This window comes from Nicotiana tomentosiformis, chromosome 12, assembly GCF_000390325.3.
Source record: "Nicotiana tomentosiformis chromosome 12, ASM39032v3, whole genome shotgun sequence".
In the NCBI taxonomy this organism is placed as follows: Eukaryota; Viridiplantae; Streptophyta; class Magnoliopsida; order Solanales; family Solanaceae; genus Nicotiana; species Nicotiana tomentosiformis.
In genome coordinates, this window is record NC_090823.1 from 92155247 (window position 1) to 92170123 (window position 14877).

Below are 14877 nucleotides of genomic sequence, written 5' to 3' on the forward strand. Positions count from 1 at the left end.
GTTGTCACCGCTACCACTGGTGAGGCCCCACCCGTAGCAAAGGAGCGCAAAAAAAAAGGTTGAAATAAAACCTTAAGTTGATTTTAAAACAGTCAATAATGAATAGAAACCGAAATTTTACAAAACTTTCATGAATCCAATAGTAAAAATAACCAAACCCAATTCAAATCAGCCAAAATCAAGTTGAATAAGATGAAATAAAGGCTGAATTGATTGAAAATCAGTCAATAATGTTGATGAAATAAAAGCTGAATTGATTAAACCAGAAACAAATAGCCTCAAATCAAATATAAGCACCGAAAGCAGTAAATGTTGCAAAAAATTTCCACTAAAAAGAGGGAAATGTTGATTTTAACACTACTTTTATCGAATTATAGATACAAATCAACCAAACTCTAATACGATTAGCTAGTTCACTATAAATCAAACACAATAATGAATATATGAGTGATGGAATATTAAGAATAACCTGAAAGGAGCTTTTGAAAGAGGGATCTAATGAGGAGAGAACGAACAAAATGGTGTTCAGATCTTGATTACAAAGAGTAAAAAAAAAACGGTTATAGAAAATGCAAGAAAGATTAAGAGAAGAAGAAAACCGATTTCAAAACAGAGAGCAAGAATTTTCTCGAGCTCAAGAAACTAAAAGGGTATTCACAATGGACTAAGTAACTCCCAAACATCAAAACAATAATAAAAAAAAATAAAAATACCCAAATGCCAAATTAGCTAAGATAATGCAAATATTTTCATCTATACATTCAAAACAAAGAGAATTAAAACCTTACAAGTATATTATTACACTATTAAGATGATCCAAAAGCTTAAGCAAACCCCTTATTCCTCTACGCTACTTGAAGAAATGTGTTTAACTTAGAAGTGAAGTAGATGAAGAAACAGAGAAAGGAGAAAGAGATAGGAGGTGAGAAAGGAAGAGAGAGAAGAGTAGGAGAAAAGATATAGAAAAAGGGAGGAGGACTTACCTGTATCCGGTGAGAGGTCGCCGGATTTACACCGGTGTGACAGTGGTCTCACAATGGAGGAAGACGTTAGAGAGACAAAGGGGGTAAAGAGACGTTAGAGAGAGAGAGAAAGAGACGTTATCAAATTTCATTTCTCCGGAATAGGAATAAACAAAAGAAAAGAAAAACCAAAAAGGTAACCAAGTTAGTAAGGAGTATTAATAGAATGTTTGCGATATTGAACATGTGTTGCAGAATTAATAAATTCGCGTCCTAATTTGAGGGACCTCATTGTGCCCGAGGTAGGCCGAAGCGACATAGACTTGGAGACAATTAATGCCAATAATTGCGTCATTTCATTAATGCCAAAATGAGTCAGATCTTTACTAAAACGACAATAATGAGAAAGTCACTAATGGCATTTGCCTTATTACAATAAAAAATTTGAACGAATCTAGAAAGCAATAAAGACATTTTTTCCTAATCTATTTGGCCCCAGAAGGACCTTCTCCATGCTTGGCCTTCTTGGATCTGTCAATCAGGTTCCCCAAGTCGCGCATATCTAATAGTAAGTAAGCCCTTGCTAGATGCCCTCCTTAATTGCCTACCGTGTTCTGACAATCCGAGAGTCTCTTTCTCATCTTTCCCTCAAGTTCCATTAGCCCTTGCTCCAAATATTCCAATCTCTCTATTGATTTAGTAGCAATTTCTCTCCATTCGTTGATCGCTTCTATATCTACTTTGTGTTGTTCTGAATGCCTAGCTTCAGACTCGAAGACCCTCTTGCGCAGCATCCTATACTTGACTTGTGCTTCAGCAACGTCATCTATAATCCTATTTTTCAGATTAATTCCTGGCTTGACATCCCCCGCTATATCATCTACTAACCATTATGGGTAGATGTACACATGGCCGACATGATACCTGTCTAGCTAGATAGTATCTTTCTCCACAATGACCTTTTGATTCCACATATGCTGTGCCTCGAACTTGAACGGAATGATGTTCCCTTTAAAATCTACTTTGTATTGGACCATGTTGGAAACTCGAGGTATAACCTGTTTTCTTCCCATTTGCCTCATTACCCTTATAGGAGCATAAGGATAGCTCCCTCTTAACCCGATCAACACTAGATGAGTAGTTTCTCTTGATCTAATGATGAACTCACTGCTAGGGAACCATTCAAACATCCAATGTACCTTTTCGTCAGTCAAATTGCTGAAGAAACGCACCCAGCTCACAGCACTTCCAGGTTGCGCAAACCTATTTGGGATAAATATCATTCTCTTTGGATGATGGTAAGCTATGTAGTCATTTAATGGTCATCGCAGAAGCTCTTGGCGATATTCACCTCTAGAAATGTTCTAATAACCAAACCTGCAGCAATAGATTACAGCCCTCGAAGTGTCCATATCCCTGCTTGCATCGATCTAAAGCGCGATACATTTCGGCCAAGATCATGGGGATGATAGTGTAAGTTTGTCCCCCGATTCCTTTCATTAAATTCCTAGCGACCATGGCTAAGCGAGTGTGGATCTTTCCCCCTTTCATCGGAAATATCATCAATTTCAAGAAATAGACAATGAACACAAAAACTCGGCGGTGCGTTCAACCTAAGGAAGTGATGGCAAGTTCATCATGATGAAGGCAATATGACTTGCTATGCCTATAACGTTTGTAAAGTAATTCAAATGGGATGTATGACTTTTTTAGATAGAGTAACTCATCATTTTTCTTGAAACCCAACATTTTTAAAAAACCACGGGGAGTACGATTTTCTGGTACTAATAAACCCAAACTATCCCATGGCAGCTTAGCGAAGCCTCATGTTTCTTCTAAGAGAGGAGTCATTTCTATGTCACCAAAGCGGAAGAAAACTCTTTTCTCATCCCAAAACATAGTGGCGGCCTCAATCAATGCCCTATTTGGCCGAATGTCCAATAAGGAAGGTAAATTACCAAGGACCCTTTTCACATGATTCTTGTCACTAGGTGAGAGGTTCTTTCACCAATCAAGCAGGAAAGGTGGGATGTTTTGAACCATGTCGAACCTGGGGACTTCGTGCCTCATTTTTTGCAAACAAATAGAGTTAGCCCTTTCCCCCTCCGGATCTGACTATTTACACATTAATGATCAACATACCGACATGTTTTCTCCAAGTAATGCACATAATGTGATGGTGTCCATTGGGATTATGGAAATCCCATCGGACTTTGGACAAGGCTTATCTTAGTGGATTATCACGTGGACAACGTTCTAACCCATACTAGATTTGACATGATGCATGCACAATTGATATTGGAGTGAGATTTCTAGAAGGGTCTAGACCGGTACTCCCAAGTGGAAAACTTGAGAGGGAAAGGCACGGGACCGTCGACTGCACCGCTGATTGACTAGTTTATCGCAAGTAAGCCTTTCCAATTTTAAAAGGGTAATGTTGGAAGAGCGCGAACGCTCTTCAAGTGCCGCTATGTTATTAATCAGGCATGAGTGAAATATGGTGTGGAGTATGCTTTATGCAAAGATAATAATACGTTGCCAAATATTTGCATGATAAATATGTAAAAGCAATAAATACAGTATTAAGGTAAAACATAAAAGACGTAAAAAAAAAACAAAGGAAGAAGTTAGTTCATGGAATATAGGGAATGTAATAAAGTAAGCAAGGGAGCAGGGGTGGGAGAGATATGATGTAGCAATCTTTAAACAAATGAAGAGCAGTTTAGAGAAAACAAAGGTGAATAGGAAAGGTATATGCATGTTATAACCAATTTAAGCAAAAGAGGGTGGAGCAGGGAAGGGATGTGCATATTACAACGAATTTAAACAAGTAAAAGGAAAATGGGAGAGGGATGTGCATGTAGTAGCAAATAAAAATGGAAAAGGGAAGCGCGTTTATTTCTGAGAAGACTAATCCATATAAGCCAAATTCGCTATGGTAAGAGCCTAAGTGTAATTCCTCAGCAGAGTCGCCATACTGTCGCGCCCCTTTTTTTCTCGCGAAATCGGGCCTCGACGTGTGACAACTCTTTTAAATGAGGTTTTAAAAGAGGAGAGTCGCCACCTAACGATTAAATGAGGTATTTTTAAGATGCAGTAGGGAACCTATTTGCAAATAACTCTGTTTTAACTAGTCAACGCCACCAAATATCGGGTAAGGGCTCAAGTCACCTCAAAGAGAATGCGTTAGGCACTCCTCGAGGTCTACAACTATGGGTCCCGACCGAACTTAAATTATTTTACTTAGTATATGTGATCAAGTAATCAAAGAGAGTACAAAATCTAAGAAATTTATTACAAAGAGATCTTGAATAGGGAGGTGCAACTATTTTTTTTATTCTAATAGAAGAGAAAGAGGGGGGGGGGGGGAGATCCTATATTTTTTAGCTTGAAGGATCACCCCGTGCAACATAAATAATATTTCGTAACTCCCTCGAGATAGGGTGTTACTCATATTATCCAGCGGTCACAGACTATCATGTCCTGCTACCCGATTACTATGTTAAAGTTGTTTACCTAAGAGCGCTCTAATTCAATTCTAAGTCATATCCTATGTGTGCACTACCCGTCCCAAACCTATGGTCCAGGAGGTTTTGGACCTCTATTTGGATGGTTCTAGACCTTATCTAGGCTGCTAAAAAATGCAAAACTAGGCGACAAACAAAACACATATTGGACTTCAAATATGGCAGTTAAGGGCTCAAGTTAGCCTCCACACTTAAGCAACAAATGCACGCGAAACAGGTTTTCATGTTAGGCCGTTTTAGAATTAAGAACCTTAAGCCCTATAGACATGATTTCTATGTGACTATGCATTAAAACATACAAGAGGTTTCAAAGGCTAGGCACTACTTATCTCCAAATAATTATACGATTGTTGCATGTTGATTTGAGATTGAAGACTTCCAGTTATTTAACTTATAAATGTTGTGTCTAGGTGTGAAACACTAAGTGACAATAAAATCTATCTGAGGAAAGCCCAAAATTATTCATGCTTTCTAACAATAGCATACGTGAAACAGTGTTTGAGCAATTTAACATTAATAAATTATGGCGAGTAATTATATCCTATAGGCAGGATATCTAACGTTCAACACTTAGAGCTAATTTTATCGTCATACCTTAATCCTATAGGCATATTTTCTAGGTGACAGTGGCAAACGGAATAGTCAGAATACTGTAGGCATGATTTCTAGTGAATGCTGATGTGAATTGAAATCAATGACATTTATTCCTATATGCAGGTTTTCTAGTATCACGTAGCAGTAAGCATAATTTGCAGCACTTTGAATTCGTATTTGCTAGCAGAATGTGTATGTGTGTTTCCCTAATGGAATGATTTCTATAGTGCACATAGTGATGGAATAGCATATATATAGCAAGTAAATCACTGAGTCGTATAGGCAAATTATCTACCAATTTAGTATGCACATATTAGAAATCTATCAATTCCCCATTTTACTAACACCCCGATCGTTTATACAAAGTTACTACAGGCCCATTAATGAGCAAGATACAAATATAGACCCACAACAGGCCTAAATGAATCACCCATCACTGTCTGGGCCTTTAGCAATTCTCACACAGCATGCCCAGACTTCTAACAAGGAGTCGTATTCATCAACACAACCCAGAATCCATAGAGGAGCCCAAAGTCAATTCATATAACTATATTGCCAAGCATTGCATCATTTAAACCAACCTACTTAGATGTACAACAGATAATAGGAAGAAATGGGTTGAATGGGGGGTAGTTTAAGATTCAGGGAATGACTAAGGACCCAAATCCTAGTGGGTCAGAGTTCACAAGGGCCTCAAATGGACCCCGAGCAGTGCTCACACTAGGGAGGTCAATAGTAAAGCCTAGGTAGTCTTAGCTTTCAGCCGGATAAGAATGAGAAATTTAAGAGAGCATAGGTAACAAGTGAAGGAGAGTGGACCACGGTTGAGAGACGGGAATTGAGGGATACAATTATAACTTAAAACAGACGTGGCCAAGTTGAGCATATAGAGCAAATAATCGAACATGTCACAGGATTTAAAAGCAAGTTTAGTAAAGATTTAGAAGCAGGTTCGACACTTAGCACATAGGCAGTCACATATTGGCAGAGTTAAGGAAAAAATAAGTTTGCAGGATTGACAAAGATTATCATGCATAGATGCCCAATACCAACCAGGTGAAAACCTAAAGGTCCAAATTATGCTAAGTATATATCCTAGTGTCATAAAATAGCCATGTTAATTTCACATCAGACATCAGAACTGCATTAGACATGATAGGGAAACACAGATTATGACAATTACTGGTGGATCAAGTGAGCCAAAAACATGCTGAGGGATATATTAACAAGGAACTAGTCATGATTGGTAGAGAAGGATCTTAACACAAACTTAAAACATACTACATGGCAAGATTACCATTATAGAGATTCAGAACAGAATGGGAAAACAAGCTCATGTCAGATAGTAAATGTAAACATTCAGGTTTTGGACACAATAGACTAATTAACTAAAGAAAGTACAAATTATGAAGATGAAGCATATTCAAATAATAGAATTGACATTTTAAGCAGAACTAAATACTAAAGAGATGCTAACAAGTGCAAAGGTCACACACAATAGTAGTTCAAAATACATTGGCTAAACGGATTTAAGAGAATCTAAATTGCTCAAATTAGGCAAAAGCATGTTTCAGAGTAGCCACATTATGTGAAATTAAATGCTAAAGAGACCTAAAACTGAGGTAAAGCTAGCAGAATTGCACACAAGGGCAGTCCAGAAACATATTAAGCTATGAATTTCAGAAGTGAGAACGTATATGAATCACGGACACATAAGAATGAAATTGCAGAAGTCCAGTAACTTACCAGTTAAACGAATAACAGTAAAGAGCAAAAATTCCACAAGAACCCAGAATCTCAATGTGTCAAAGTTCACAGGAGCTTCGAAAGAACTCCGGGCAATGCTCGAACCAAGAGAAGGTTGAATAACAGAGTCTTAGTGGCCTTGGCTTTCAGTCGGCCAAAAATAGAATACAGAACAAGAGAATAGCATAACAAAGCGTCAAATATTTAGTGAAAACAATGTTGATTCTAGTCTGTCTTAAAAGGGGAATAGGGAGGGGTTTATATAGCAGTAAAAATTGACCGAATAAACAAGGAAACAAAATAAATCAATCATAGAATAAGGAAAGAAGGCTTGCAAAATCAGTTCAAAATAAATTTAGGAGAGAAATCCGGTAAACCCAAGTTTTTTTTTAGGGAAAGTGTAAATCACAAAAATTCAAACGAAATCAGACTCACATAATACAGTGTTGAACGTATGTAGACAAAACGGCGCTCAAAATACAAGATTTGAACACCTTTTTGTTCGATTTCGGAGATTATTGCTCGCCATGTTTAGGAAAGTACTTAGGTAACACCACAAACGGACAACTAGTAGTGAGAGGAGACTAATAAGGTAAGTGAATCAATGATTGATTCCATTTTAGAACCGGATTTGGAGAAGTTGAGTGATACAACGGCTAGGGTTTCTCAGAAAAGAAGAGAGAGTAGAGAGGATTTAGGGGCGGCGGGTTAAAAGAGAATGATAGGGTTTGGGCGGGTTTGCTTAATTAAAGAAGGACAGTGAACGAAGGCCGATGATATTGAGAGATCAACAACTGGGATTCAAAAACGAATGGGGCGGGTCATAAAAATAGGTACCGACCGAGTATTATACAAGGGTCGCCTGATTTGGGCTTGGGGTCTATTGGGCTAAGGATATTGGGCCAATTTAATTCAAAAATTAGTTTAAAGCTAGGCTATTATTTAAATATACGAAAATAATTTATAAAAAATACTTGGCAATTAAGTAAAAATATATTTTATACACTAAAATGCTTAAAGATAATAACTTTGTATTATAAAAATATAAAATGCTATTTTGACATAAATAATATAAATAAAGTGCATTTCTTTACATATATAGGCTATTACTGCAAAATTGAGCAAATAGCTTAAAAATATTAATGTAATTACATAAAATGAAGTAAAATATTTGAAACATGTATTATAGGTGCAAAAATAATAACTTTAAGTAGCTAAGTCATCATAAAATAATTTGAAGGAGTAATTAATAAATATTCAAGCAATTTAAATACAGAAAAATAAATATTAAAGCTCTAAAAATTATAGGAAATTATAGAAAAAATGATTGTATAGATTTGTAAACTAAATAATGATGTTTTGAAAGTATATATATTTTGAGAAAATATGAGGGCAAAATTGGGTATCAAACTCAATTCCATAGAAGAAATAGAAGAAGAAATGATAATTAAACTCATATTGATAATTAAAATGATGAAATCAATATTCAAAAAGCTCAAAATAGCAAAAACTACTAAAAAGAGTAAAAGAAACCATCTACTATAGCAGCTGATGTCAAAACTTAACCTAAAAAAAGTGAAACTCTTCTATTTATACAGGGTTGGAATTTTCAGACAAAAATGCCCTTTCGGAGATTCTGCGGCCGCACAATTCCATGTGCGGTCCGCACTTTGCTTCAGCATGACAGGATTAGAAAAACTGCGGCCGCACTTCTCTCTTTCCGCGGTCCGCAAAAATGTGTCTGCGGCCGCAACTTGCTCTTCTGCAGTCCACACAAATGTAACTGCGGCGGCGTAGCTGTTCTTCTGCGGCCGCACAATAATTGTGCGGTCCGCACTTTTGTTGAACTTGAGTTGCAGGTTCTCTGAACTTTTACTCTTGCCCAGTTTCTGCGGCCACACATATCATGTGCGGACCGTATTTTTCACACTTCTTTGATGGGCGTTTCTTCACATCCTGCGGCCGCAGATGATAATCTGCGGTCCGCACTTCTGAGCTTTTGTGCCTGTTTTTGTCCTTGAGTTCAGATCACTCCTTCTTGAGTTGGATTTCATATTGGGAGCTCATCTTCCAATATTTTTGCAATTAAGAACATTTCATCAGTTTACGGGAACACAATTAAGTGCTTTTGGACTAAAACGAAAGCAAAAAAGCGCTAATAAGTAGTCAAAATCCCCACTTATCAACTCTCCCAAATTTAAACTTTTGCTTGTCCTCAAGCAAATAAGGTAATTCCCACCTCCACAAGTTAAGATCTATTCCAGCTAATCAAAGATGCATCAATCACACATCACTTGGGACCAACAATTACCCACAACATTTATGAATTACCAACAAGGCAATGGGTCAAACTTTTAAGCACAAATCGTTCTAATGTGACACTTGAGCATCAAGAGTTGACTCTATTCATCAAGGAAGCTCATTCTTTTATGTAGGTCATTATGGATACCAAACTCCTCCTCCTCTACTCTCCGTTTGCATATCTCACTTAAGAATATAGCACTCAATTCAAAGATTTGTGATAGGTTCGCTCATCTCTCTCAAAACAATATCGCAATTAAGGCTTTAAGTACCATAGGCTTGCCCCTCATGTAAATCACCACCAATGTAAGCTCACTCGACTTGAAATCACGTAGGGCTTTTTCAGAATGCAATGAAGGCTTTTGGACTAAGGTTGGATATGCTATGATAGAACGGGTTCATCTTTCCTTAAGCACTCTATTTTCTCTTATCGGCTCATGCTTTGCCAACTCTTTGAGGCATTCTTAGGGGGAACTAGAGAGACTTAACATCACTCTTTCTTGGTCATGATATTCATTTTCTTCTGATTTGCTTTCTCCATACTTTGCATCATTACTTTTCTTTGAATCCCTTCAACTCTTCAACTTATTCACTTTCTTTTTGCATTTTTCTTTTTGTTCTTTCTTTCTTTTTCTTGCTTTTTCTTCTCTTCATTTGTTTTCTCTTTTTTGTGACTTGATATCTTTTTCAAACTCCTCGTATCTCCCCCAAACTTATGTTTTTAGCTAATTGTTATAAAAGAGTGTTAAGGAAAGCTCGAGTGCCAAGAGAGGGTCATGACAAAACGGGTAAAGGCTTGTAACATAGTTATCAAATGAGAAAGTTTTAGGCTCAAATGGGTTGACTAGGGATAACAACATTGGTGGGCCATGGAAAATTTTAAGCGGGTCAAGGAGAGCCTACAATCACTTCTCAAGCCAAGTAAAACTTAAAATTTCTCCTCGAAACACATTCACGGCAAGTTCTAGACCATTAGCATGGGTAATTGGACTTGCAACAACAACATCTCACCTCTCATGTAGCTGGATTTTTAAATAGGATAGAGTCAAGGGCCCACAACGACCATATTCAAGATTGAAAATCACTATGGTTCCACTAAACCACTCGATGATTGCTTAAGTCAACACAAGAGTCAAAAGATCATTAAATAGAGCTATTTCTTTCCAAAAAACTTGGTTTTAACCATAAGCACATAGTTAAATGTGTTGGTACCAAGTGAAGCATGTTTGACTCTTCGAGCCTGACTCAATTAGGTATTTTTATTCATTATTACTACTATTCTTACCTAAATACAGAAAACGAACTTAATCCCTTAAGAAGGTTGTCACGCCATCCATCGTTGGGAAGAGTCACCCGGTTCACACAAAAATTACCTTTGGAAAGAACCGTGGCATTAAGAAAACCAAAGGCGTATTGTTCACTAAAACATAAAAAGAAGCTATAAAATTAAAAAGAAGCTACTAGATTAAACATAGACTAATAAGAAAACAAAATACAGAAGCTAAAAAGAAAACTACTGAAAGCATAATGAATATACATAATGAGAGATGAAAAGAGAGAATATATATACAGCATAAAGAGATTAAAGAAAATATTATTAGTTATTACAGACCAAATGTCTTAAAGTCATCCAAATAGCAAATAAACTCCACCATCCGAATAAAAATAAGCATTGTCCTCAATGCTTAATAAAATAAGAATAAAGAAGGGTAAGAGTGAAAAATACTCCCTATATGGCCTTGGACATCTCCGTGTCCATAGCAGCGTCAACGCCCTCAGTCTCCTCTAACTGGATCTCATCATCCTCGACTGTGGGAGTAGCTGGGTTGGTGAACATCTGGCGTACCACCTCAACAGTGTCAGCAGCCAGGTCTGGCTCGTCAGACTGGCCAGCTGGTGCCACTGGAACTTATGGTGCTGGTGCTGCTGGTGGTGATGGTGTTGTATCTATCAGCATGTCAAATAGAAGACCTCCAGCTGGAGCAATCTTGGTCACCTCTTTTTGCAGCTTTTCAATTGATTTCTTAGACGCCTGGGATTTCCACATTTTCTTTACTTGCTTTCCTAGCTCCTCAATCGCTAATCCATGTTGTACCAAGGTGTTCATTATAGTGGTTTGGTTCTCCAGGAGCTTCTTCAAAGTCTCCTCCACTATCGGAGGTATCTGGGGTACCGACATAGAAGACTGCATTGTAACATGACCTGATAAGTCAGACAGCTTCGCAGTAGCTGTCTGCATCCATTTGTTGAGGCTCGCTAAAGTCTGGGAGACTCGCAGCGTAGATAGTGGAGCAGAATGCATAGGTAACGGCTTCAAAGCCGATGTGGAGGGCACTGATGCTAAAGGACCTGAAGAAGGATGTGGAGGCATAGCTATTGCACCATCAAAATTCTCTGCTGAAGTAAATGACATGTCAACTGTCTCAGCAGCCACCCCAACGGGCTCATCAGACTGGCCTGCAGTAGTAGAGGGTTGATCCTTTTTCATTGGGTTTCCACCACCCATCAAAGAATACCATGAGAAGGGCTTCTTCGCCCGCACCTTGGTATCAAAATCCCTCGGCTCCACCCCCGCATATGTAAGGTACTTAGTGATAGTGTTGGGATATGACTAGGATGTGTCACCTTGCCTGGCAACCACAGACATATTGGCCGACATCACGACACCCACATTGATTGGGTACCCGGCTATGATAGAAGCTACTAGCACTGCCCTCGAAATTGGAAGATTTGTTTCATTTAGGCACGGGTCTAGTCTGCTACACACGAATGTTTTCCATACCTTTGCCTTAAAATTTAGAGTGTTCTGCTGAATAGGAACCCCTGCTGTGATCCATGTTAGAGGCGGACCTGGAGCTGCAAGAGTCTCAGCTAGCCATGGTCAAACTGCATCTCTAGTGCTAACTTTTCTAGGTATTGCACAGGATCCACATCCTCAAACCCTAAATACTTGTTCAGGGTGTTCTGATCGAATCTCACCTTTAGATTTCTTACTTTTGTTACCTTGGTCCCCTTCTTTATATGCGCCATATTGGCGTAAAATTCCCGGACCAGGTATTCCTTTGCATCTATCACACTTTGGGTGAACCACATCCACCTCTTCCGCTCTTGGAACTATCTCAACACGGTCGAGTTATATTTGTCAAGGTCTTTTAACATGAACTGACACTCAAGAGTGAGCGATCTCATGGGCCACCAATTTTGGAAACTTGTGCAAGCAGTCAGACTAACAAACCTATCTTCCCACATCTCTTTCTTCTTCGACCTCTCAAGGCCGACAACTCTGGTATCACCTCCTCTACCATCATCTGGAATATCATCCACAACAGTTGCTGGTGCTTCAGGGACAGGTGTAGAAGAGGGCTCTGAAGCCTGACTTGCCCTCTCCGAACACTCAAAAGTGCTATGTGAGGAAGAAGGCTCGTCTCTAAGTTGGTATCTGCCCTGTGGCTGATGTGGCTATGATTGAATAGCAGGCTGCTCTTGCACTGAGTCACCCTCCGACGCTTCTCGATATGGGGCATATGAACTAGATTCAGAAGGCTCAGGCTGTCTTCCTCAGCCTATTGTGGCTTTCTTACTGATTACCCTTTGGAGGGCGAGGGGTAAATTGCTTTTTCCTCTGCCTTTGGAAGGCTCACCCCTCTCCTTTGATGTATCACCACGACCTCGTGATCTAACCATTTTCTGTAACAAACAGCAACAGGAGTCAGTTTTAGTTCAAGTGCAGATAAACAGACATTCACAGAACAAAACATGTTTGCAGGTTGGGGAAGTGCAGTCCGCACAATTGCAAGTGCGGCCGCAGCCTGGGTTGTGCAGACCGCATAATTTGAACTTACAGCCGCAAAGGTGAAACTGCGGTCCGCACAATTTTGAGTGCGACCGCACATCTGAAGTGCGGTCTGCACAATTGTTAGTGTGACCGCACTATGAGTACCTCAAAATAGCAACTCTCCGAAGACAGAGATTGGCCTGATATGTGGCTGCACACACTTTTCTGCGGCCACGATGGGATTTCTGCGGTCCGCAAAATTTTAAATATGGTCCGCACAATTTTTGCCTCACCAACTGCCCTAGTCAACACTTCTGCGAACCGCACAATTTCTTGTGCGGCCGCAGATTTCAAAATTAGATCAGGCATATTCCTTAAGGGTTTCAATTTATGCACAAATTGGACTTGGTAATAGCAATTAAACATGATAATCAAGATACTGATTCCCTAAATAGCAATTAGGAGTTGACCCAACACAATTTACACCCCACATGGATATAAAATTGCCTTCTAATGACAAATGGTCTAAAATAACTAACAAATTGTAAATTAAACTAAGAAAATTGAAGAATCCTAGAAGTGATTTGAACATACAAGTGGTGAAGCAATGCTAAGGAATGATCACAAATGCGTATCTAGGTTGTAGATGATTGAACAGATGAATGCAAAGTTATACTGCTCAGAGAATGAAAAGTTTGTATAGTAGCCTTAGAATTACTATTTATACACAATGGATCTGGCTAAGGAACAACGAGACGAGTGCGGTTGCAGAATTTCTTCTGCGGTCAGCATTCTGTTACCTGGAGTGTTCAATTTCTTTTGATGATTTGCGGTCCGCAGATTTAGCTGTGCAGCCGCAGATTTTGGTGCGGATCGCAGAATTCGATGTATGGCCGCACTTTGGCTGTTTCTCTGACAAACAAACTTCAAAGAGTTTGAATTTTTCTATCTCAATTTGTGAGGTCCACACAAGAATTGTGCGACCGCAATTGCCTTTTGCTGTAGCATTTAAAATTGTGCGGTCCGCACTTTTTTCATACTTAGCCAATTGTTTTGAGCACGGTTCCTGTAATGCACACTTATTCCTGCAACACACTTCAAATCCAGTTAGCACAAAATAAGACCTATCTAAAGAAGAATAAAAGAAAAAGGAAAAGAAACATGGTTGCCTCCCAAGAAGCGCTTGATTTAACATCGCGGCACGACGCAGATTAACATCACTTAAAATGAATTACCGCCAAGACATGGCCATCACCAACTTTTCCCAGATAATGCTTCACTCGGTGACCATTGACTCTAAACACCTCATCATTTTTATTTTTCAAGTCCAATACACCAAAGGGTGTCACACTAGAACTTCAAATGGGCCACTCCATTTAGACTTTAATTTTTCGGGAAACATCTGTAACCGTGAATGGAACAACAACACAAGATCACCCTCTTTAAACTCTTTGTTCCATATGTACTTGTCATGAAGATATTTCATCTTCTTTTTGTATAAGGACGAACTTGTGTATGCATGGTACCAGAACTCATCCAACTCATTCAAATATGCCACCCTTAAGTTGGCGGCGACATCCCACTCAAAATTCAACTTCTTTAAAGCCCACATGGCTTTGTGCTCAAGTTCCACCGAAGATGACAAGCTTTTCCGAACACCAACCGGTATGGGGACATTCCTGTAGGTGTTTTGTAAGCCGTCCTATAATCCCATAAAGCATTATCAAGTTTCTTGGACCAATCCATCCGGTTAGCATTCACTGTTTTAGACAAAATACTCTTCATCTCCCGGTTAGAGACTTTCACTTGACCGCTTGCTTGTAGATGATAGAGAGTCATGACTTTATGAGTGACACCATACTTGGTGAGTAAGGTGTCGAAAGCTTTGTTGCAAAAATGCGACCCCCATCACTTATGATAGACTGTGGAGTACCAAACCTTGTGAAAATATTCTTCTTTAAAAATGCCACCA